The 24,215-nt window shown below is 31.7% G+C and overlaps 2 non-coding genes across 2 annotated transcripts; both read right to left on the bottom strand.

The window, feature by feature from the left end:
• Positions 1-3,958: 3,958 nt before the first annotated feature.
• SLS55_010646 lies at positions 3,959-4,031 on the bottom strand. Its single transcript has one exon. It is a non-coding gene; the product is annotated as a tRNA-Met (tRNA).
• Positions 4,032-16,646: 12,615 nt separating this feature from the next.
• Positions 16,647-16,718, bottom strand: SLS55_010645. The gene has a single exon. It is a non-coding gene; the product is annotated as a tRNA-Arg (tRNA).
• Between the last annotated feature and the right edge of the window lie 7,497 nt (positions 16,719-24,215).

The raw sequence follows: 24,215 nt of genomic DNA, 5'->3' as shown, positions 1-24,215 counted from the left end.
GACGGATCAGAGTGAAAAAGAGATAAAGGAGAAGCGGACCAATTGTCAGATTACATAACAGGAATTATATATATATATTATAACCTGTGTGCCACCAAGCTACCCTTCAGGAAGGTCCCCCTTCTCTCCAGCCTATAAATCATTTAAAATAATATTTTTAAAAGGATCGCGCCTCCAGCAAAAAAAATTATTTTTTTTTGCAGATTTAAAAAAATTTTTAAATTAATTTCTGTCTTTTGACTATGTCAAAATAATAAATTTTTCTTAAAAAAAAAAATTTTTTTTTTTAAGAAAAAAGATTAGAGACTGAAGGAGGACTCCTAATTTATGACAAGCAGAAATTATTAAGACTCCCTGTATCTTGAATAAGCAAGATTGGATAATATATATTTATTCTACACTGTATTAACTTTTTTTAAATGAAAATGTACCTTTCACTTTACTTTGTAAAGATACAGGACCATTTTTAGTAATCCATCTACCCACTGAGACTTTACTTACTCCAAAGTAAGTAGCACATTCTGCATTTGATTTAAATTTTAAAGATTTAGAATTTTCTAAATCAGTAACTAAAACATATGAACCTGTTTTATGCATTATACCTGGTAAACCTTTCGAGTTAATCTTTACTTTAAATATTCCTGTATGATCGGACTCAACATAATTACTAGCACTATATAGCAAATCTATTGTTTCCTTATTAATTTCAATGTCAAGTAATTCACGTTTAGTACCCAACCTGGATTTTAAATTAGCTATAATACGTTTTCCCTCAGGAAGATGGTGTTTTCCTTCAGAAACCAGGAGATAAATTACTACTCAATCCTTAAAGTTTAAAACTTTATATGATAACCAAGGTAAATCTATAATCAAAGAGATAAATATATAAGCAGTGTTATTACCTTTACCTATATATAGTACAGAATAAGGTTTTTGTTTTAGTTTATTCGGTTTACAGTCTTCTATTGTTAATATAAGATTATCCCCAAATTTTTGTAAATAATCTTTAATACAGACCAAAACGTATCGATTTACAGAGGTTTGTGCTAATGAAAAGGCTACAGAGATATTATTAATATGAAAACAACCCTCACCTTCAATAAATCCTAACAATCATTCCTTCGTTATGTTTACTTTATGAGATTCCGGGAATTTGAAATTAAATCTAGATTTATTCATAGAATCTCTTATAGAAAGTACTTTATTCAAAAGAAGGGAATAACCTTGATCTTTGTAGGTGGGTATATTTTTATCTTTTTCCTCCTGGTATTTATAATAAAGATTCCGGGCTTCATACCAAGCGAAAAAATCTAATACTTTAGTAGTATTTAAATTACTAAAATAATCATACATTAATTTCATTAATTTATCAGTATCTTCTTTACCAGTTACCATTAAAGAAGCTGTTGTACCTTTTTCGTCGATACTTACAAGACCGATACCACCTAATCATTTTTGTATAGTATACAATACATCTACATCTTTTATAGATAAATGTAAAACAAAAGAAAAGGTAATAGAAATGTATGTTATTATTTCACCTGACTTATTTAAAACTTTTCTTGAAGTTTTCTTTATTAAAAAATATCCTTCACCATCTGTAAAACCTCTTAATCACTCATAAAAAGCATCAGCTGATTTAATTTTATTTTCTTTTATAGACAAAATTTTATTTTTGCATTCATGCAAAGACAAAGGTCTTTGCATTAACGGAAGCGTTAAACAAGTACAAGTCCCTGAAGATAAATTACAATAATCTAAGATATCTACGGAATGAGCCCCATCAAAGGCTGTCTCCCAGGAAAGCGAAGGGAAGAGATATACTACAGGATAGAACTTTGAAATGCAAGGAGCATCACTCATCGCTAATGTTACACCAGTTACAATCTGAACAATAAGACAAACACCTAATAAAGAACCGAAATTTCATAAATAGCTAATATTAGAAGGTTGAGGTGAGTCAATCACATATGAATTAACCATTTTTAATAGAGGATGACTTTTTAAAATTCTCATTTTATTGAATAATAAGATCTAATTTTCTTTCTAGAAATCTTTTTGGTCTTTTTTTCCAGCTTCATTTTCTTGAAGCTGGAAAAAAAAGTTTTACTCTAGTTGGCTAAGATTGCCCTTTATTTATTATATATGTATATTTAATACTAACACCAGGCTTTAGATAATAATTTACCCTTCTCCTAGCAATATATATTTTATATGATTGCAATAAAAATAAATGGCAATATATATTTTATATGATTGCAATAAATGCAGTTATACCTGACACCTTTAGATTTTTTTATATGTTTTTTGCTTGGGATTATTTTTTTTTTGTTGGCTGTTCGGACAAAAATTAGTACGCCAAACCCCTTCAATGAAAAAAAAATTAGCCAAGAAAAAAAAAAGGACAAAGTTCTCGCTTGACTTGCGAGTCAAGAAAAATAGAATGAATACTTAAAATAATAGCTATTATACCTTATACATAAACATTTAGATGTGCGGGTAAGAACTAACCAAGGCATCGAAGATAGCCTTTTTAGAGGCTAAAATACTAGAAAATTCAGAATTAGGTTGTTCTATTTGATATGCACTCTCAAATAGTAATTCTAATTCATGAACTCTATCATGGATTAAAGAATTTATTAAATCCATTGTGTTACTTAAACGCTGAGCTAGCTCAGCGTCCATATCAGCTGGGACATCGAAAGATAAATCCCCATTAACATCTTGAATTACATTAATATTATTAGTGATAATCAAGTTGTTAAATCTATCTATAAACCCTCTAATTTGTGAAAGAAACCTATCTATATCACGAAATAAATTATTGGTTTCTCCCTGCACAGAATTATTTACGCTGGACATATAAATAGAAATATATCTTAGATGTGATGAGTATAAATTACCTATATAATCATAAAAGGAATAAGCTGAATTTTTTATATAAGGTAAAGATCTAGCTTTTTGCTTACTTAATAATATATAATTTGGACTTATTTTGCTTAAATTAACTTTATCTAAGGCGTATCTAGAACAATTAATACTTTTAGAAAAGGTATCTTTAAATTTGACTATTTTTAATTTAAAATAGTCAGATATACTAGATTTAGATATACAGCTAAGATTAGGAATTATGCTAGGTAGACTAGATAATAATGCATGTAATCTTTGACCAACTAGTCATATTATACCTGCAAGTGATAGCTTAAACAAAGGGTGGCTGATATGGACAAGTATTAAACGGCTATAATCTGAAAGATGTGGTCAGTTATGCGGTACAAACTGAGACCCTTGTAATGCTCTCTCTGAGAAATTATTAGCAAATCTACTAAAGTCCACTATTTTCAGATCAGAATTATTCATTGTAGGTACTGCAACACCAGTACGGGAAGTAATTCTGTCAAATAATGAAGAAAGATCTCATTGAGGCATAATTAAATCTAAACCTAATTCAGGCATCTTAATATAGATATAAGATGTAGTAATAAGAATAAAAAAACTAGGGACCCCGTTAAAAAAAAAACCACTATTTAGCATATCTACGTCTTTAAAAGGCTTTGGTGGAGAAATAAATTTTATTCTAGAAATATAATCATATAATTTAATCATATATAAACTTACATAGTCACATGTTTTTCTTGTTATCTTTTCCTACTTGTATTAAGAAAAGTTGTCTTTTCCTACTTGCTTAAGAAAAGGGTAACAGAAACTCGGTTAACAAGATAATAAATTTTAAATGTTTACAATAATACTATCTGTTATTCTTCTTAGCCCTCCTTCCCCCTTAAAGGCTTTATTAAATAAATCTAATCCTCCTACGAAGGGGGGAGGAGGTCCTTCCCCTTTTATCTCTGCATATTTGCAGAGGGAGGCAGGGACCACTCAATTCCCCCCCCCTTATCGACAAGGTGGGGAGGAAAAGGTCTGCAAAGACTAATTATGTTTTTGTACTGTAACTATAAGCCAGGAGAGAAACTCGAATTCTCATTCTTAATGCATGAAATTAACGTTCTAACCAATTGAACTATCCTGGCTTAAATTTATAAAAGTTTATGTTGTTGACCCTGTGTCTTATTTTTTGTTGCTTTTTCTCTTATTTTTTTAGCTTTTTCAAACACTCATTCCTTATTTTTTTTTTATTATTTTTAGAGGGGGTGAGGGTGCGGAGCCGGCAACTAATTTTACCGGTATTTCATTTTATTATAGTTAAAAATAAGCCTCCTTTTTTTTTTCTTTTTTTTTTTATTTATTTATATTTATTTTATTATATTTATTTTATATTTGTAAAAAAAAAAAGAAAAAAAAATTGGAGGCCGCCTAAAAAAAAATTTTTTTTCCAGCATTTTTTATATATTAGAAATAAAATAATACTAATAATAAAAAAAATGCTGGAAAAAAAAAAATTTTTTTTTAAGTGGTGGCTGGGGCCTTATTTTTTTTTTGTACATGTACAAAAAAAAATTAGGGGTCCCCACCCCGCCATTTGCGTAGCAAATGGCGGGGCGCCCCGTAGGTAAAAGAATAAAAAGAAGGCCAGCACCAGTAAAAAAAAATTAGTTGCCGGCTCCGCTTTCCCCCTTACCTCTGCAGGTTTTTTTATTTATTTATTATATTTATTTTATATTTATAAAAAAAAAAGAACCTGCAGAGGGTAAGGTCCCTCTTAGGGTCCTTTAAATAACTCTAGGGGTAAGTCCCCAAATTATAAGGGGACTAGAGAAAAAGCTACAAAAAATAAGACAACATAAACTTGTAGGGGAGGACACCCTGACTTGAACAGGGAACTTACTGTTCCACATACAGTTGTTCTGCCTATTGAACTACATCCTCCTATATATTTTATCCAACAGAACACTCACCCCCCCCGCAGTAGTTGCTTCGCTAGGGGGGCGACAACAGGAAAGAAGTCTCTATATGATTTTTTTTTTCTAATCCCTGAGGGGCCCGATACCCTAAACGATACCGACCTTTTCATCAGGTGCCATTCGTCAATACCTTGTGGGATTTTGTTTGCTGGCATGCAGTCTCATTAATTGATATTTCATATATCTCTGGGATCTTTTACTTCCCAGTTCTTCGAAGTTTATTTTATTGGGAGTTCTCTTCTTTATACCTACTAGATATAGCAGTGGATGGTGGGATCCAAAATTTTATTCCTTTAGGACCATGGGTTTTCTATATTACCTTCACTCTTTCAGGTAGCGAGGGGTCTTTTTAGAGGGATTAGGTCTATGTCTAGGTCTTTATTTGTACAAAGATCCAAGGATCCCACCCTGACCTTTCCTTCCTGTCGTTAATACAGAATTATTAGGGTCTCTCTGCTTCTAACCGAAGTTGGTCCTTTATACTAAGGGAGTCTTGAGGTTCCACCCTGCCTGTGTCAAATGGAGCTTGTTCAGTGTTTGGTTACCCTACAACTGAGAGGGGGGAGTAATGTTTCACGGAATTACGGCTTATACCCAGCGCCCTATAATGTAGTATTAACGGGGTTTTCCCTAAAATAAAAAAAAAGCCCCCTTCATTATTTTTTTTTCCGGGTTGTTGTTTATACAACAAAAACAACTAACTTTTAATAAGCTAAGAATAGATAATACATATAATAAAAAAGTTAGGCACCCATCAGGGTAATTTTTTTTGTCAACTAACTTTTTTATTATTTAAGAATAAAATAATATATTGAATTAAAAAAGTTAGTTGACAAAAAAAAAATAAGGCAAACCTTCACCGCTCCGTTTATATGTAGGACTTGTTCTTACTAACTCTAAGCGCACCAATTAATCCTTTGTAAAATTATTAAGCAACGTATAATAATAAGAATGCCATCATAAGAGCAAATAATCCAGTAGCTTCAGCAAATGCAAAACCTAATATAGCGTATGAGAAAAGTTGGCTTTTCATACGAGGGTTTTTGGCAACACCTAAGATTAATGCCCCGAAGACTACACCTATTCCTACTCCGGCACCTATTAAACCAGTTGTTGCAAGACCTGTACCAATAATTCTTGCAGCTTGTATCATGGTTATTTTTACAAGATGTTGGCAGATCTAAATCTATATATTATACATTATATGTATAAAGGGATTTTTTTTATTAATAAAATATCTATTCATTTAGATTTACTAACAAACAGGATACCTACATAGATTAATCCCTTTATATATAGCATATATAAAGGGATTTTTATTAATAATATATCTATTCCTTTAGATTTACTATCTAATAGGATACCTACATAGATTAAACCCCCTTTAGATATACTATCCCTGTAGTAAGATTTTAATGGTGAATAATTATTCCACATAGATTAAAATCCAAGAATTTACCCCTCTTACAAAAAAAACTGTACCACACGTTAATTAATCCAAAAAAAACTGTACCACACGTTAATTAATCCAAAAAAAACGTGTACCACACATTAATTAATCCAAAAGAGAATATATTTTATTACAAAATTTGTACTAATTTTTATTAAAGTTATATATATTGTTAAGCATTTGTATAGTTTAGATTGAAGTAGTAGCTAGCTTTTCTCCCCGGGGGGGGGGAAACGCTTTCTAATTAGAGTAGAAGGAGCAGGACCCAGATTAGAAGTATTTGGGCACCCTCCTCTTCTAACATTAGTGTGTATACTTCTAAAACTAGATCCACCAAAGGGTGATATATCACTACTCTGACTAGAAAGCAATGTTATACTATTTACCCCTATTTTATGGCTATCTAACTGTCCCAATCTATGACTCTCTAATAATACATCAACAACACTATATCGTTTTTTTAGTTTTTTAGTTTTTTTTAGTGTTTTTAGTCAACCCTCCTGAAGGAATATATCTGATTAGATTACCAGGACGTTTGTTATAAGAACCAACACCTGTTGGTTCAATTTTTGTTATTATTACCACTACTGGAGCTGTATAATCTACATCAATATTACCAACAACTACATCATTTGCATCAACAACACATAACTTTATATTGTTAAGTCTTCAGGATATACTTTTGCATATTTTTTGTTTATTAAATTCATTTATAATAACTTTTTCCGATAACATTTTATTGATACCTCCTTTACAGAACACTTCTTCAAATACAAACTCATCTCTAAAAGGCTCCTAATTTCTCCATTTCTTCTAAAGTACAGAATAAAGGAAGATCTTTGTCACTTCTAATTAATAAATAAAAATCTAAATTATAACAACCTACACCTAATAAACCTAATAAATAAGATAGATTGGGTACAAAACCAGGTTTTCCTCTTAGGAAAACCCCATATTTATTACCCTCAAATTTAATTTCATGATCTAAAGATGGATATTGCATTAAGCTTTTATTTACAATAAGATAATTTTTAGAAGGAGACCGATAGTTGGGAATCTGATTTAAACGGCTCCCCACTTAACCTTCTACTTTTTTTATTCAGTAGGATATGATTAGAGATTAAAAATTTTATTCTTCTTTATCTTTTTATTACCTTTTAATTTAGGCATATCATTCATTAATTTAAGCATTTCTCTTGCTTCAGAAGAACTAGTAGCTAATTTACTTAGATGTAGCATTCTAAGAGTACTTGGAGCAGGCATAGCTTTAGATGGTTTGTCTCATCATCTATTTTTACCTTGTACCCCTGAGTTATTGCTATATCTTCTTCTACCAACTTTAATAGAACTACCCTTATCAATTCCAACTAAACCTAAAGGAGCTAAAGTAGCACCATTAAAACTTATTAATTTTTTACTTATCATTTTTTATTTCTATTATATACACTCCCTCTGTATAATGCTATAAAACTAATACAATTTCACTATTTAATATTGTATTTATATATATTTGACCTATTCCATATGCGACTAACCCAACTGCGACTGCGACTAACCCAAATGTAGCTTAACGGTTTAAACTCGATGTACGAGTAGTATTTAATACTAAAAAAATTTTTGCATGTTTTTATATAGAATGCTGCCGTTCTAGGGCCATTATATGGTTATACGTATATCTTGCACTCCAGCCTTGCCCGAGCATTTGAGAGTTCCCTAGATTTATTCTGACTTTCCCCGTATATAGCGCTGGTACCTCGCCATCCAGTTAACGCCAAGCGATTTAAAAGACTCTCACTATATTTATTAGACATAGCGAAACGAAATCGAGATTTCGTTTGTAGGACCTTGCACCCCTTTGTCCTTCTATTTCTAGACCGCTGGAGAATAGGGTTTTCTATGATTTCATTAACATTCAAACTTCCCCAGTATCCACAAACAGTGACGGTATTGATCCCTTTTAGTCTAGTTTCCTAACAAACCTCCTATAAATCAGAGCAAGCCTCATAGCTTAGCTTAGCCTAGCTCAGCTTACCCCTACGCTTAGGTTAGTTCCACATTAGATATTAGATAGACAACCTGGTTTCACGGATATACTACTCCCCATATAACAGAGTGGAATAAAGTAATTTCCTCTTTTCGGGGTAGTACCATTCTAACCTGATACTAGCATATTATAGTCAGAGGAAGGATCTACTTATAATTGATGTGTTAATTATAATGAGTTTCTTCCTTCTCGAATGATTGTTTATTGGTTTATTTTATTCACCCTCCCCACCCTCACAGATCTTAGTGAGGATGCCCTGGGAAGATAAAAATAAACAAAAACAATCAAATAAACGAGAAGAAGAGTGAAGATAGTAGGAATCTAACCTACAATATACAAAGATATACTTTAAATCAACACCTTAATATATTCCAACCACAGATATCTCCTTTTTTTTCCCCTTGGCCCTATATTTTTTTTTGTTATTTTATAAAATAACAAAAAAAATATAAGCCCTCCTTCTTACTTTTTTTATTAATTTATAAAATAAATTAATAAAAAAAGTTAGGGCAAGGGCAAATATAAATATTAAATATATTAATATTATATAACAATTATACCCTGAACGGTTCTTTATAGGATTATTTGTGTATAATATAGTTTTAGTAATATTCTTATTATACACAGATATATTTTGTCTACTATCTATTTTTAAATCAACTTGACCTAATTCAAATACGAAACCTAAAGTTTTTAAACCTAAAAAGGATCTCCTTTTTTTTATATGTGCTTTCGTGTTAACCCTTCCATACTCCAGAACAATCGTCTAGCCGGCTCGGCTCGGCTCGGCTCGGCTCGGCTCGGCTCGGCTCGGCTCGGCTCGGCTCGGCTCGGCTACCCTGGAGGGAATGGAGAGCTAAATACTAAGAGTTATGAGATAAATACTAAGAGGATGTGCTAAAATTAACATTAGCACCCTAAGAGTCCCCTCTTAGTATTCTCATAAATTCTGAATTAGGACCCGCACCTACACGACTTCACTTTACAACTCCACTATCTGTTAAGTTAGAATTCAATCTTCCACCACATGTGTGCATAACTTTACACAGTAGTTTAGATATATCATGACTAGTAGTAGCCCCAGACCGCTTTTCAATCACATTTAATATCTGACTTAAATTTGGCGTACGACTTCTATTTAACCTAGTTGAACCATCTTCTCCATCTCTTATTCTAATTAAATAAAGATGCAAACGTCTTTTATCTTCATCAGAAAGTTCAGGAATATCCATAGGTTCTCCACCCATATATCTTTAAGACCTCATATTACCACCTTGTCCACCAGTATTCCCAGTAGAATTATCCATACAATTAACAATTCCTTTACTAGTATTGATATCCTTACCACTATTAACCTTAATACCTGAAGGTAAATCAGCTATACCCAAAGGAATTTTAGGTTCATCAAGCAGATTGAGGAATTCATCAATGAAAACCGATAAACTAGCCATAAAAAAATAATAAAATATAGAGATATGATTAGTATAATCCTTAAAAACATTAATAGAAAAGAATTCATTAATAAACCATCTCCCTACAAAACCAATAAATAAAAGAATAGCAATTTTTAACAAATTTCTTTTATTAAAAGTCTTACATAAAAGCAATACAAATTTTGCTAAATTAGTTTTATTTGTAGAAGCTTTAGTAAACCTTCTTCTAGTTGAATAAGACCAACGCTGTGTATAAGAATTATACCCTGAACGGTTTTTATAGGATTATTTGTGTATAATATAGTTTTAGTAATATTCTTATTATTAACAGATATATTTTGTCTACTATCAATTTTTAAAGCACCTTTACCTAATTCAAATACGAAACCTAAAGTTAACATAACAAAGAAAATAAGCATTATAATTAACCCATAAGAACCGTTTGTATAAGAACTAACAACATATGGATAAATTAAAAGAATTTCTAAATCAAAAAGTAAAAAAAGCAAGGCAAAAATAAAAAAAGAAATATTGAAAGGAGATCTAGTTTGCTGGAAAGAATGAAACCCACACTCGAACGCGGAGGATTTTTCTTCATAAGGGCTATGTGGCGCGAAAATTAAATTAACTGCTAAAAGAATAATAGCTAAGATAGGAATAAATACTAAAAAAAATGTAGTACTAGTCATTAAGGATTAAACATAATAAGGGCTAATATATTAGCCATGCTTAATCATTCTTGAGGTACAAATATAAATAATGAAATAATAAGAGTTAATATAGAGATTATTATAGTGTTAGAACTTGATAATTTTACATTATCAGCAGTATATGTAAATTTCTGGATTAACCCTGCACGGTTAATACTATTACCTGTAAGGACTAAATCGTTCAACTCTGAGTTTAATTTATGATCAGGTTTTTCAAAGAAAATTTGTTTTATAACTGCTAGGTAGTAAACTGCACTTACCACACTAGTAAGAATACCTATTAAAGTAATAAATATATAACCACTATCTAAGGCAGCACTGAACACCATCTGTTTAGCAAAGAATCCCATTAAAGGGGGAATACCTGCGAATGAAAAAAGACTTATTGCTAAACTTAAAGCCAAAAGAGGATTTATGTAAAAGTATCCTTTTAATTGGCTAATAAGTTGTATGGGTGAGTTGTTCTTATCTTGTAAATCATAATTGTTATTATTAGTATAAAGATATAATGAATAACCGATGGTGATTAAAATAATAAATGCATTTAGATTAGCGATAGAATATTGAGTAAGGTAGAAAATAAATGCTTGTATTGATTCTATACTATATACACTTAAAGCTAATAGTATAAAACCTACATGTGAAATTGTACTATAAGCATATAATCTTTTTATTCTAAACTGTGTCAACACGGCTGTCAAATTTATCGTACACATATATTAAATTAGAGATTTTGAATCTCTTCCTTTATTCATACCTATTTTTATTGAGCGTATTTGCTTTAAACCTTCTTCAGTTAAATGTTTACCTTGTTCCATCATATTTGCAATCAAACATCAATCGGCAAAATCCTTAGATTTTACACCAAGAACAGGGTATTTTTGGAAAAAAGGAATTATTGTCCCGTGTATATCAGAAAGCTTTGTTACTTTAAATATATAAGCCTCTTTGTCACGGTAAACTTTACCACAATCTAAATACGGGACTATACTTAATAGTAATTGTTCGTCCCTAGTATGCTGTGTAAGTTGAAAAGTTAATCTTACAGCGTAACCTATAATCGTTTTAGATTTAAAGATTGTAACTATAAAACTTCCTTCTCCACTAGTAAATCCGGCTAATCAATGTGAAGATAGGTCGGCAATATTTGGATTAATTTTAGTTTTATCTACAGGCAGAGCCGTAGGAAAAGCAGAAACTAAGTTCTCAGATAGACCTCAATTTATAGAGGATTTTATCGACACAATCTGTCTTAACCCATGATCAGTTAAATGTTCTGAGTTTTTAATCATATAGAACACTTGTTTAAAAAGAGTATAGTCTACATATTTCTGAGTTTTTAATGGATATTTATCAAAGTGATTTATTATTATATTTAAATCATTAATAGATTGAACACCATATTTAACATAATCTGATCTATCTTTGAATATAATTCCTACACCAAAATAATCTTTGTTCTAATAGTAATGTGTCTTTTATATGAACACCTATTATAAACCTAAGTTGAATTTGCCATCCTGTTTTAAGTTTATCATTCTTAGAAATAGAAATACCGAAAAACCCTTCCCCATCTGTAAAACCTGTTATAAAGTCAGGATGTAATTTACCCTGCATATTATTTTTTGAATTAAGACTAACAGGTGAACTAGACGTAGAAAACAGAACTTTTGGCTGGCTTGCAATAAAATTAAACTTAGTCATTTGCGACAAAGGATTTAAATATATCTGGTTAGAAAGGATTTTGATTGTATGGTTTCTTTCGAAACCCGTTAGAGTATACCTTAATATAGGAGCATACCTTAATTTAGAAGCATAACTTTTAGTTCCTATACAACTACCGTCTACTCGTTGCTCTTTTACAGCAATAAAGAGCTTGCGCCCTCATACTGCTGATTTAGATCCGCGATTGCCCACGTTCTTTTCAGAAGGCTTCAAGCTTGTTACCGTACATGAGTAGTTACTTCATCCACATATAGATTTTCATCTACAGCTTGGTACTTGAATTTTTAGGGGTTCCCCGGAATTTGATAGTTTGTGGCTTGATGGCGGATTCCCACTCCACAAGGCACCAAGTACTGACCCCACTATTAATGATAATAAAGAACTCAATAATAAACTAGTAGTTCATGAATAGTTGAAAGAAAATAATGATTTGCTAGTATAATGCACTAACCCTAAGAAGAAAATAAATATAGATACTTTAGCAACAATAGCTACAAATGTTGTAACTATAGTAGGTATAGCGTCATAGACATCCTTAGTAGTAAAATTTATCATACAAATTAGCTTAACAACTTTATACAATGATAACATATAACAAGGTAAGACATTATTTATATGTGTATATAAATAAAAAAAGTAAAAATTAGGACGTAACTTAAATAATATAAAACTTTTAAACATTATCTCTACCTCTATTCATTCCAGCCTTAATCTGTTGAATTTGTTAAAACCCTTCCTGGGCCTCCTCCTCCCTCTGCATTACTGCAGAGGTGATGAGGAGGAAGTAAGATGAGTTTTAGAATTGATAATATCCCCAACCTTAGCTCAATCTTCGAAATCTTTTGATTTCACACCAAGGATAGTCCCGGGCTAATATTTTTTTTGTTATTTTATAAAATAACAAAAAAAAATATAAGCTAGGCTATATTTTTTTTTATTTTTTGTTTTTATTTATATTATTATATTTATTTTATATAATGTAAAACAAAAAATAAAAAAAAAATAAGGGACCACTCCCCCCTTACCCCACACACATGTGTGTGGGGTTAGGGGGGGGGAGTAGGGATATTTTAGGAAAAAAGGTATGATCTTTTCATATATGTCCTTTAAAGTACGACATTTAAATTCTGCATAATCCTTATAAGTATAAGCCTGTCCACACGGCTCCAAAGTAATCAGCTAAATATTTGATAAGTGGCAGATCACGGGAGTGTTGAGTTAGAACAAAGGCCAACTCAATACGACCCCCTGCACTATAAGCATTATTAACTCTTAATTTAACCTACCCCCCCCCCCGCAAGCTTGCGGGGGGGGGTTAGAAAGAACCATCACCAGAAGCAAATCCTGCAACTCAATAAGAATGGATTGGAAGCAACTTGTGTATATCAATTAAAGGTCTAGGCACAGAAACATAATTAGGGAAAGCTTATTTCAATGCAGGAGTCAATCCTCTGTTCATTGAAGCTCTAATATTAATAATAGCTTTCAAACCTTCAGATGTTAAATGTTTACCTTGCTTCATCATCATAACAACTTCTCGGCCCCACTTCCCTCATCTCTATCAATACTGAAGAGATGAGGGAAGAGGCCATAAAAGATAATCCGCAAGCTTCTGAGTGATTAAAGGGTATTTATCAAAGTGAGGGAGAATTCCTGTGATAATTTGATCTAAAGAACTGACTGTAAAATCACGACAACCGTTCCTCTCTTTACTTATACGCCCAATACCACCAAAAAATTCTTGAATACGCTTTAAGAGTTCAACATCTTTTTTATGAAGATTGATAATAAAATTAGCTTCAATTTTTCAACCCGCGCTACTTCTAGGAGATTTACGCGCAATAATGGTGAAACATCCTTCTGCGTCTGTGAACCCTGTAACAAATCAAGGTAGAATAAGAAGAGAACAAGTCTTACTGTTAATATTATTTATATTTGTAAAAAGTCGTCTTAGCATAATTTGGTTAGAAGGGATTTTTACTGAACGGTTTCTTTCGAAACCTAATAGAGTACATCTTAAATACGATAAATCGTATCACCTACCGTATACTCGTTGCTCTTTTACAGTATCAACTACCGTATACTCGTTGCTCCGGTTTATCGTATCAACTACCGTCTACTCGTTGCTCTTTTACAGTCATGGTATGAAAACTTTTTGTTTAGTTGTCTGCTAATTTTTTTAATAAATATCTTCCCTACTCCCCCCTAATTTTTTTTTGTCAACCTACTTTTTTTATTATATGTATTCTTTTATTTTATACTTGTTAAATAAAAAGTACAAAAAAAAATAAGGGGGGGGGAGTGGTTTGGGTACCCCTCCTCTAACATACATATATGTATATATGTATGTAAGGAGGGGGGGGCGCCCCAAACTTTATAAGGCTTCTGGGTATTTCTCAGCTGAGAAAAATACATTCTAATACTTCCTGTGGGTACACCTAAGGCTTCCCCTACTTCACTCATTGAAGAATATATTGCTTTTACTCCAGTTTCCTGATCAAGTACTTCTACCGGTACACTAGGACTTCCTGCTCCTTCTGCTCGTATACGGCCTTTACCTCCTGTACTCTTTTTGTTACCTTTTGCCTATATTTTTTTTTCTAGAATTTATCTATGATAAATTCGTAACGAAAAAAAAAATAAAAGCAGATATTTTGGCTTTTGCCTCTTCAGAATGTTTGGAACCTAATCGAAAACCAGCTATTAATAAAATATTATATTCTGGTTTAAACAAACTCAGGTAGTATTGCTCCCTAGAAATTGCTTCAGATGGTCCACAATACTCCAGAATTTCCAAAGTAAAGTTAGAATAACCATGCTTCAGCAAACTACTATAAATCAAACTTTTCCTTTTTTTTTATTCCTGATTCTAAGAAATAAATGTTATAATAACATTTCAATATTCTCTCTAGATCAATACTACTACCTATATAGCTTTTTCCCCAGCATTTGTTAAATTTTTTCCGCGATATATCCCGCATTTACCTATATTTTCTGGCCCCACTTCCCTCATCTCTATCAATACAGAAGAGAAGAGGGAAGAGGCCGTATTAGGGCCTTATCTTGATCAGCATTTCTATAAACTTTTGCTGGCTGAAAAGACGGTGCAAACGATGAAGAATTAGTAGAATAACCACGAAATCACTCGCCTATGGGTTTGGGACTACTATTATAAAAGAGGCGTTTTCCTACCCCCCCCAACCCCCCGCAAGCTTGCAGGGGGGTCGGGTAGAAGTATAGTCGTTCTGGAGTGTTTCACATCTACTAATAAAGCCGAAGTAGAAGAGAGATTTAGACGATAGAAACAAAAGGGTAAGGAGAAAAATAGCCAATAAACTATATGTTGAGAAAAGTAACGCATTAAAGCGCAGGGCAGGAAAATAGACAATGAAGAATATAAAAAAAAAAGAATATGCAAAAATTAACAAAAACGATAAACCAGTGACTGAATTAGATCCGCGATAACCCACTCTCTTTTCAGAAGTCTTAAGGCTTGTTACCGTACATGAGTGATTAGTTCATCCACACATGAGCTTTAGCCCATGGCTTGGTACCTTAAGGTCTAGGGCGTCCCCGGAATTTGGTAGTTGTCCCCGCACATATGATAATAGTGATTTTGATGATTTCCCAAATCATCGTTCAGGGCTTCAGAAATGGAAGGGAGCTGCACTTACCTTAAATAAAAATCCAACTGACATAATAAGTAATGAAAGATGTATATAATATGGTTTATATCAATATAGTATGTTTGTATTATCAAGAGATGTTTCTGATATACTAGTTATTACATATAAACTATCTAGGCTAGTAGTACCTGAATTAGCATATAATAAACTAGTTGATAATAATATAAAACAAGAAGATAGACCTCCTAATAAGAAATATGTAAGACCTCCACTAGTAGCTAACTCTGAGTTTCTATATATCGTACTTAATAAGTATAAACCATAACTTTGTAACTCTATAGATAAAAAGATTGAAACTATATCATTACTTGACATTAAAAATAAAGCTCCGCTTACTATAAATAAAATTATAAGTGGATATTCTATAATTCTAAATTGTTCACCCATTTTATTTATTATTTTTGTTTTATAGTTTAAGAATTTAGAAAAAATTAAGTGATTAAAACTAGAGTAGTTTTCTAATCAAATTTTTCTAGGGTAGAAAGCAGTTAAGCTTAATATTGATGCACTTAACAATAGTACAAACAGATGGAAAATTTGTGTAGTACTGTTAGCATAAAATAATCCTCCATATAAACCAATTCCTTTTGCTAAAAACGATATGTTTAGACCATTGTAACATAATAAACTTGAATATAATAATATTATTATAGCAACACGAGAATATAATATAGATTTATCACGTCTAGTAGTAACGGCATTAGACATTAATAATAAAATTAAAGAAGTAAGTAACATATACTTATCCAAGACTCGAACTTGGATCTAGATATTAGAAGTATCCTGCTTTACCATTAAGCTAATAAGAGTTTTTTCTTAATGGGGGCCTGCAAGATTCTGGCCCGGCTCCAAAGGAGGCCTTCTTTTATTATTTTTAGTGGCCTTCTTTTAAAATAATAAAAAGAAGGCCATAACTTAACTAGTAAAAAAAAAAATTAGGCCGGCCGGCTCCTTTTTAAGTTTTTTTTTATTTTTTTTTATTCCTCCGCTTATTTTTTTTGTTATTTTTTTTTCTCTAATGTAATGCAAACCTTTTTTTTTATTTATTTTCCATAGCGGAGCCGGCAACTAATTTTTTTTGTAAACTAACTTTTTGATTATTTAAGAAGTTAGTTTACAAAAAAAAATAAGGCCTCCTTTGGGTTATGAGACAGATTATATTTATCAGCCGGCCGATAAATTATGCCAGGGAGCCTTATTTTTTTTTTCTTAACCTTTTATTTATATTATTATATTTATTTTATATTTGCCCTTGCCCTAACTTTTTTTATTAATTTATAAAATAAATTAATAAAAAAAGTAAGAAGGAGGGCTTATATTTTTTTTTGTTATTTTATATAATAAAATAACAAAAAAAATATAGGGCCAAGGGGTAAAAAAAAAAGGTTAAGAAAAAAATCTTGCTAGGAAAAAAAAATAAAGCAAGGGTGAGGGGTTACTTCGTTAGGGCGGTGATAAAATAATATATTATAAATGAGCTCCAAATATACTTATAAGTATATTATAAATATATTTAATAGATTTTTCTGGGCCAGCAAGATTTTTTGGCAAGCACGTACTTTTTATTAGTATAGAATAAAATAATACATATAATAAAAAAGTACAAAGTTCTCGCATTATTTTTTTTTTGTTATTTTATATAATAAAATAACAAAAAAATTAGCAAGACAAAAATTAGTATGCGGAGCAACTCCGCTCAAGGGAGAGCAACCCTTTTTAACTTAAATATAGAGACAAGGAGGAATTGAACCCCTTATGTCTGATCTGCAATCAGATTACAGAACCTTCTGTATACATGTCCCTTTTTTTAGGCTTTAACCATAATATTATATAGTCTTCTCCTTAAATTACTACGCTGGTGTCAACGAGTGATAGATATATAAATATACCTGTTAATCATAATATACTAATAAATACTTTTACCGGGGGGGGGGTAGCTTCAGAAAAAAAAAATTCCAGTCTCGGCCTAATATTTTTTTTTCGTTACGAATTTATCTATGATAAATTCGGGCCAAGAAAAAAAAATATAATGCCTCTGGCTATATTTTTTTTTCTTAACCTTTTTTTTATATTATTATATTTATTTTATGGCATTTGTAAAAAAAAAGGTTAAGAAAAAAAAAATAAGAGACCCCTCTACGAGGTGGATAAAAGGAAACTCGGTTAACAGATAGTATTATTGTAAACATTTAAAATTTATTATCTTGTTAACCGAGTTTCTTTACTCCTTGTTTATTTCACTTATATTTACCCTAATTTACCCTTTTTTAAATTAGGGCAAAGCTTCAATATATTATTTTATTCTTAAATAATAAAAAAGTACGGGCTAGCTTGCCTTAAGGAAAGAGCCAAAAAATTCCCGTTCGGCCTAAATTTTTTTTACTGGTGCTGGTGCTGGCCCAACACCCTTACTATTGAGCCAAGTACTACTATTTATGCCTATTTTAGCAGCATCTCTAAGTACAGCCGCAGCACTCTCATCCCTAGAGTTCTTTCTTAAGTGAACACTACCTTTTTGTGTGTTTTTTGGTATATTTGACTCACTTGTAATTTTTGTTATTACTAATAAAATATCAGTATCATAACCTATCTTTACCCCCTCTTTATTTCTTTTAGATAGATTTTTAGCTAATTTCTTACTAATTTCTACTAAGTTAGATCCATAATTTTTATTGTTTACTGTACATTGGATTGATAACACTTTTATAAAACCATTATTACCTATTGATTTTATATATCTAGATTCCCCTACATAATATAGTAATAGAATTTTATCTATACTATAACCATTATAATAGAAATCAAATTTGTATTCTCCTTCTCCTATTTTAAAACCTATTGAAACTAATATATCTATTAAATGATTATGCATCTTTTTTGTATTAGCTGACAACATTACCGCAACATCATTTTTAAATTCTACATTTAAGTAATCACGATAATTATTATTTAATATAATACTGTCATCCCTATTGTCATTGTTATTATTGTTATCAGTAGTATTGCTACTACTTTTTCCGCTCACCCCAGAAGAGTAAAATTTCTTTTGATTAGCATTCATATTTATAAACTTAAGCATTTGTCTGGCTTAGATTGAAGTTAACACTTCCTCTTAATCTGCAGTATGCTATATAAAATAATACAATTTCACTATTTAACATCGTATTTATATAAATTTGACCAGTTCCATATGCGACTAACCCTACTGTAGCAATACCTAAAGTAGCATTTAAAGCAAAAGTTACACCAAAAGTAGCACTTAAACCTAAATTAATATCCAAACCAAAAGTAGGTTTATTTAAACCAACAGTAGCATTATTTGCAGTGTTTATACGCGGTGCTAGCGTTTTAATGTTGTTATTGAATTTTTCCATGTGTTTGTTTAATTAAAGTAAGCCAAAGTCTTTAAAGGACGCACCCTTTCGACTAAGAGGGAAACGACTGTCAATTCTCAGACAGCTTAGCATCAGCGCCCACATATAATCAAACCATGTCCGGGCCCCAGACTACATCCACACTATGTGTATCTGAGCGGATTTAGGTTAACGCAGCTTGCCTCTATCCTTTGTCTCAAACGCATCAAACCTAGTTTTTAAAAGTTTAACAACGATGAGCACCTCCCCCTTTCGGTTACGGGTCTAATCTTTGTACACTGGTTAACAACAGACCAGCTGAAGGCGAAAAGCATTCGGCGTGCAGGTAGAATAGCACTTTCCTACTCCTTGGAAGTAGAAGGCTCGCATCAGGGTCGATACAGAGGAGAATATATCTCCCAGCATAGGGAAACTATACAGCCCATTAAAGATAGTAGGAGCCGATCGAACCTACAATATACTAATTTTACCTTAATATATTCAAACCACTGATATCTCCTATATACTTTTAAGGATTTACAAAACACTAGATTATATTTAAGACCGGAGAATGGAGGGTTTCACCCTCCCGCTTCCCACCACTTGGTAAGCAAGTAGTGGGTCCCTGCAGGAACCCAAAATTATTTATTATTTAAATACCAGGACACCTAAAGTTTCCTGTCAAGAAGACCTTCCGATAACACCTATTTATTTACCGAGGTAAAGACCTATAAATAGGTCTTTATTCTATAATAAACCTATTCATTTCCCCCTCCTATGTATGCTTACGCATACGGAGTAAAAATATTTATTTATTTATATTTATTTATTTATTATAATACCAAAAAACCTACGATTCTCTGGACTACCCCTTTTTTTTTGTTTTTTGTTTTTTGTTTTTTTTTGTTTTTTTTTTTTTTCTTAATTTAAGTTTATTATTATTTTGGTTATTTTGATTCTAACCTCTTCTAAATATTTTTGACTTGTTCTGATTTAATTTTTATTTTTTTTTTTAATTCCTGTGTGTTTGATGTGTTTTCTTTTACTTTTTTTTATTTATGTTTTAGTGTGTTTGATTCTATTTTTTTTTTGTTTTTTTTTTGTTTTTTTTTTGTGTTTGACTGGATATGAACGTAAAATTTGTTTTTTTGCAAAAATTAAGAACGTTCCTTAGCCTCTTCACCCAAAATCCGAAAATCAGAGAGTCCCAAAGAGACAGGTAACCCTCTCATAGGGGCGCCTCTGGACTGCTTCTGAAAACTGACTTCCTATTCTATCGTGTTACCCCTATATTAAACTGAGCTCCTTTTATAATTATTGGCGAATAGCAACTCCTAATTACAAAGGATGATATTGAGATTCCTCTTTGTCTTAATAACTCAAATTGCTTTAAATACATTAAATACATTAAATAAATAATTTAAGACCGAGTTACAAGATCCTCATTAGTAATTCCTAATCTACTTTCACTGTTCCGTTTGCGGTAGAATCGACAATCTTAGCCAGGGAAACTGATACTGTCTAGCTTCTCCCTTAGTAATCAGTGGATCACTCTGTAATCTCCTTTTCCGCGGTCAGCTTAGCACTTAGGGGTTACTTCTACTTTGGAGCGGTGCTTCCCTTTCCTATAAGGCGCTTGATGAGTGAGTGTGGATTTAAACACCAGATCATGGATGTAACTAAATCGCAGCTCTCCCACTACTTGTACTTGGTTACTAATAGTTCGTTTTCCTAAAATTTTGGGGGAGGAATCACAACCCGAATATTTCTAGCTCTAATTACCTAGATAGATATTCTAGTCGGATAACCGACATTAAAGATAGTAGGAGCCGATCGAACCTACAATATAAAAATATTATTATTTACCTTAATATACTCAATCCATTGATATCTCCTATTTCTCTTAATAATCCGAATGAAGCAGCTCTAAACTTCAAACACGGCTTTGAAAGGGTTTCACCCTCCCCGCAAGCCACTAAGGTGGGAACGGGTCCCTACCCGAAATTATTTACAGCAACAACCAGATTTTTTATTCTTATTTATTTCTCAGAGTATCTGAGTAATAAATAAGAATTGGTTTAACCTATTTACTTAGCTTTATTGCCTATTTATTTATTTATATATTTAGATAACACCTATAAAACCCCTCTCTCTATGGGTCAATATTTTTATAATTTCCTCGTTTATAAATATGTATATATATAAATACCGCTAAATAAAAGACTCAATTTGCCCCAACACACACAAAATCTAAACCAAAGACTTTAAACCAAAAAAAATCCTAAAAAATAAAATTAAGGGCGTTTTATGCTTCTTTAAGAAATGATAAATCACTCTGAGAATGACATTCCACTTCTCATTAGGGTCATATTTTCACGCTTCCAACCTTGTGTCTAATTTATAAAATTTTTTTATATGTAAGAAACCTTAAAAAGGTAACTATAATATTTATAATATTAATAAATAATTAAAAAGAAAGCGAGTAAAGGGAAAGCAAGCAAATAGAAATAAGAAAACCTATAACATTATTTCCCTTATTTTTTTTTGTACTTTTATCTAAAATAAAAGTACAAAAAAAAATTAGGAGCAACTCCAACACTTAAATAAATGAAGTGTTGGAGCCGGCCGGTAGGGAAATTTAAATATACTATTAGCTTATTTAAATTAAATAGAGAAACGGAAAAAATATCTTATAGCTGATCGTAGAGTATTAATATTTAATATGGGCACTTGACCTGTAGAGATCTCCACCGTAAGTATGACACTACCATTACTAGAGATTAGATGCCCTCAATTTAAGTATAAACTTGAAGTCAGAGAATGATGCCTCTGAGTAGATGTATAAAATTCAAAGCCTAGATATGAATGAGGATAAAAAGTGAAGGGTGGAAGCGTCCAAGAAATAAGTACTTCAACAGGGTCAAAAGAATGAAGCAAATCCTCTATTCTATTTAGGACCCCTAACATTAATAATGCGTGATCGGTACGCCTAGTAATTTCCCTATACCTAGACTCTAAATTTAAATACTGCTGCGTTAAAGCAGGGTTTGACATAGGAGGTAAAATGAAATAACCCGCAGAAAACCTACCACCCGCCCTAACAAAACGCTTAGTATCATCTGATAAATTTTCTCAAGCACTTCTTAAATCTAGACCAAGACTAGTTAGAAGTCTACCTACAGCATTACGAACTCCAATCAATTCAGCAGTAGATATATTACTATAAGGAATACCCGAAGGATAATCCTCCTTTCTAGTCGGAAATACATTGTTCATAAATACAGTTAGGTTTCTTAAATGACTAGGTACTGAACCTAAGAAAAAATTCTTTTTGCCTATGTCAGAAAAATAAGACAATTTACCTTTTAAATTACTTTTTTCAGGTACGGTCAGCAAATTTTTACTTTTTTTTAAACCAGCTTCATTTACTATATTTATAATAGATTTAAATAAAATAGAAGAATTATCTATTAATTCTTCTATGAATTTCTCTAATCTTTCTGTGTAAACTTTAAGAGATTGTTCTTCTGCTGCTAAATAGTTACTTCATAAACAAACCATAAGAGGAAGAATTAAGTATCTACAAGCTATAACTTTATTAAATATAATAGAATAAGGGCTTAAACTAGGTCAGGGGTGTGGATTAAATATGTGTGGACTAATTCCAGCTGAATTTGACACTGACTCTGTTAATCTCTTAGCATCAATAAATTTAAAATAAGGGTTATCCAGTTTAGGAACTTCAATACCAGAAGAAGAACCTAAATTGGGTAATCATGAAGAGAAGTTATATTCTGCTAGAGATGTAAAATATTCAGAGAAGTTATATTCTGCTAGAGATGTATGTTTTGCTAGAGATGTAATAGACTCAAAATCTATGCCGTTTACTATATCTGCACCGGTTAAGAGAACACAAGCAATAGCAAAATAGCAACTATTAAAACCACTTTGTAAAGGCTGACTATCCTTTTGGCTATTACAGTTAGATGTATGACTACTTATATATATATAAGGAATAGCGAAGAATGAGCAATTATCGCCGTACATATAAGAGATTGAACATACATCAAGGCTAAGAGATAAAACAATAAATATTACGATCCCCAGTAATATATAGAAACAAATAGGAATAATCATACTACGTCTACAAAGTGTCAGTACAAAATTCCCGCTTCCAATCCAAGATGGTGATTGTCTGTTTGATGATATGACAAAACACGTCACAAACCCACTGCTAAAAAGGCTGTTCCTATCATAACCGCGTCTATCTTTACTTCAGCATATCGAACGAACTATACGTGTTTAACTTTTATAGTTAATACATATGTATGTATTAACACTTGAGAGTCAAATCATATAACTCCGACTTAGCTAGGACGTAAAGTTATTTCCTTATTTCTAAGGAAGACTGAGTACACCTTAATTACAGAAGAGAAGCTAGAGTCGAAATATTTCAGACCTATCTCTTTCTTCTATAACAACTACCATCTACTCGATGCGCTTTTCCATATTAAAAGATTAATATAGGTTAGTTCCGCGATTACCCATTTAAGTTTCCTTAATACAATAACTTATTACCTCACCCATTATGATTAGTAATGGTACTTATTATTAGACTTTTCACTATATATAAGGTGGTATTATTGTCTTTAGGGCTTCCCCGGAATTTGGCAGTTTAGTATAAACCTAAGATTAAATTAAACTTTTACTTCTTAAAAAGTACAATACAAGTACCAAAAGGGAGTTATTATACTTTTATATCCTTCTTGCTACATTTTTATTTATTTAAATAAATAAAGAGCAGGGAGACCTAGATAACGTCTTACCCTAATCACCAGGTTTAAAAACTTATTTTTTCAAAACAAGTTAAAAAAACTAGGGCACGGAAGGAGTCCGTACTTCGACCCTCTGCTTAATTAAGCACGACTGCAAAGGGTGAAATAAAAGGGTGT

This window comes from Diplodia seriata (assembly GCF_021436955.1).
Source record: "Diplodia seriata strain FDS-637 chromosome Unknown scaffold_14, whole genome shotgun sequence".
Classification (NCBI taxonomy): domain Eukaryota; kingdom Fungi; phylum Ascomycota; class Dothideomycetes; order Botryosphaeriales; family Botryosphaeriaceae; genus Diplodia; species Diplodia seriata.
The sequence above is the reverse complement of the archived record's forward strand: the minus strand, read 5'-3'. Positions and strand labels throughout refer to the sequence as shown.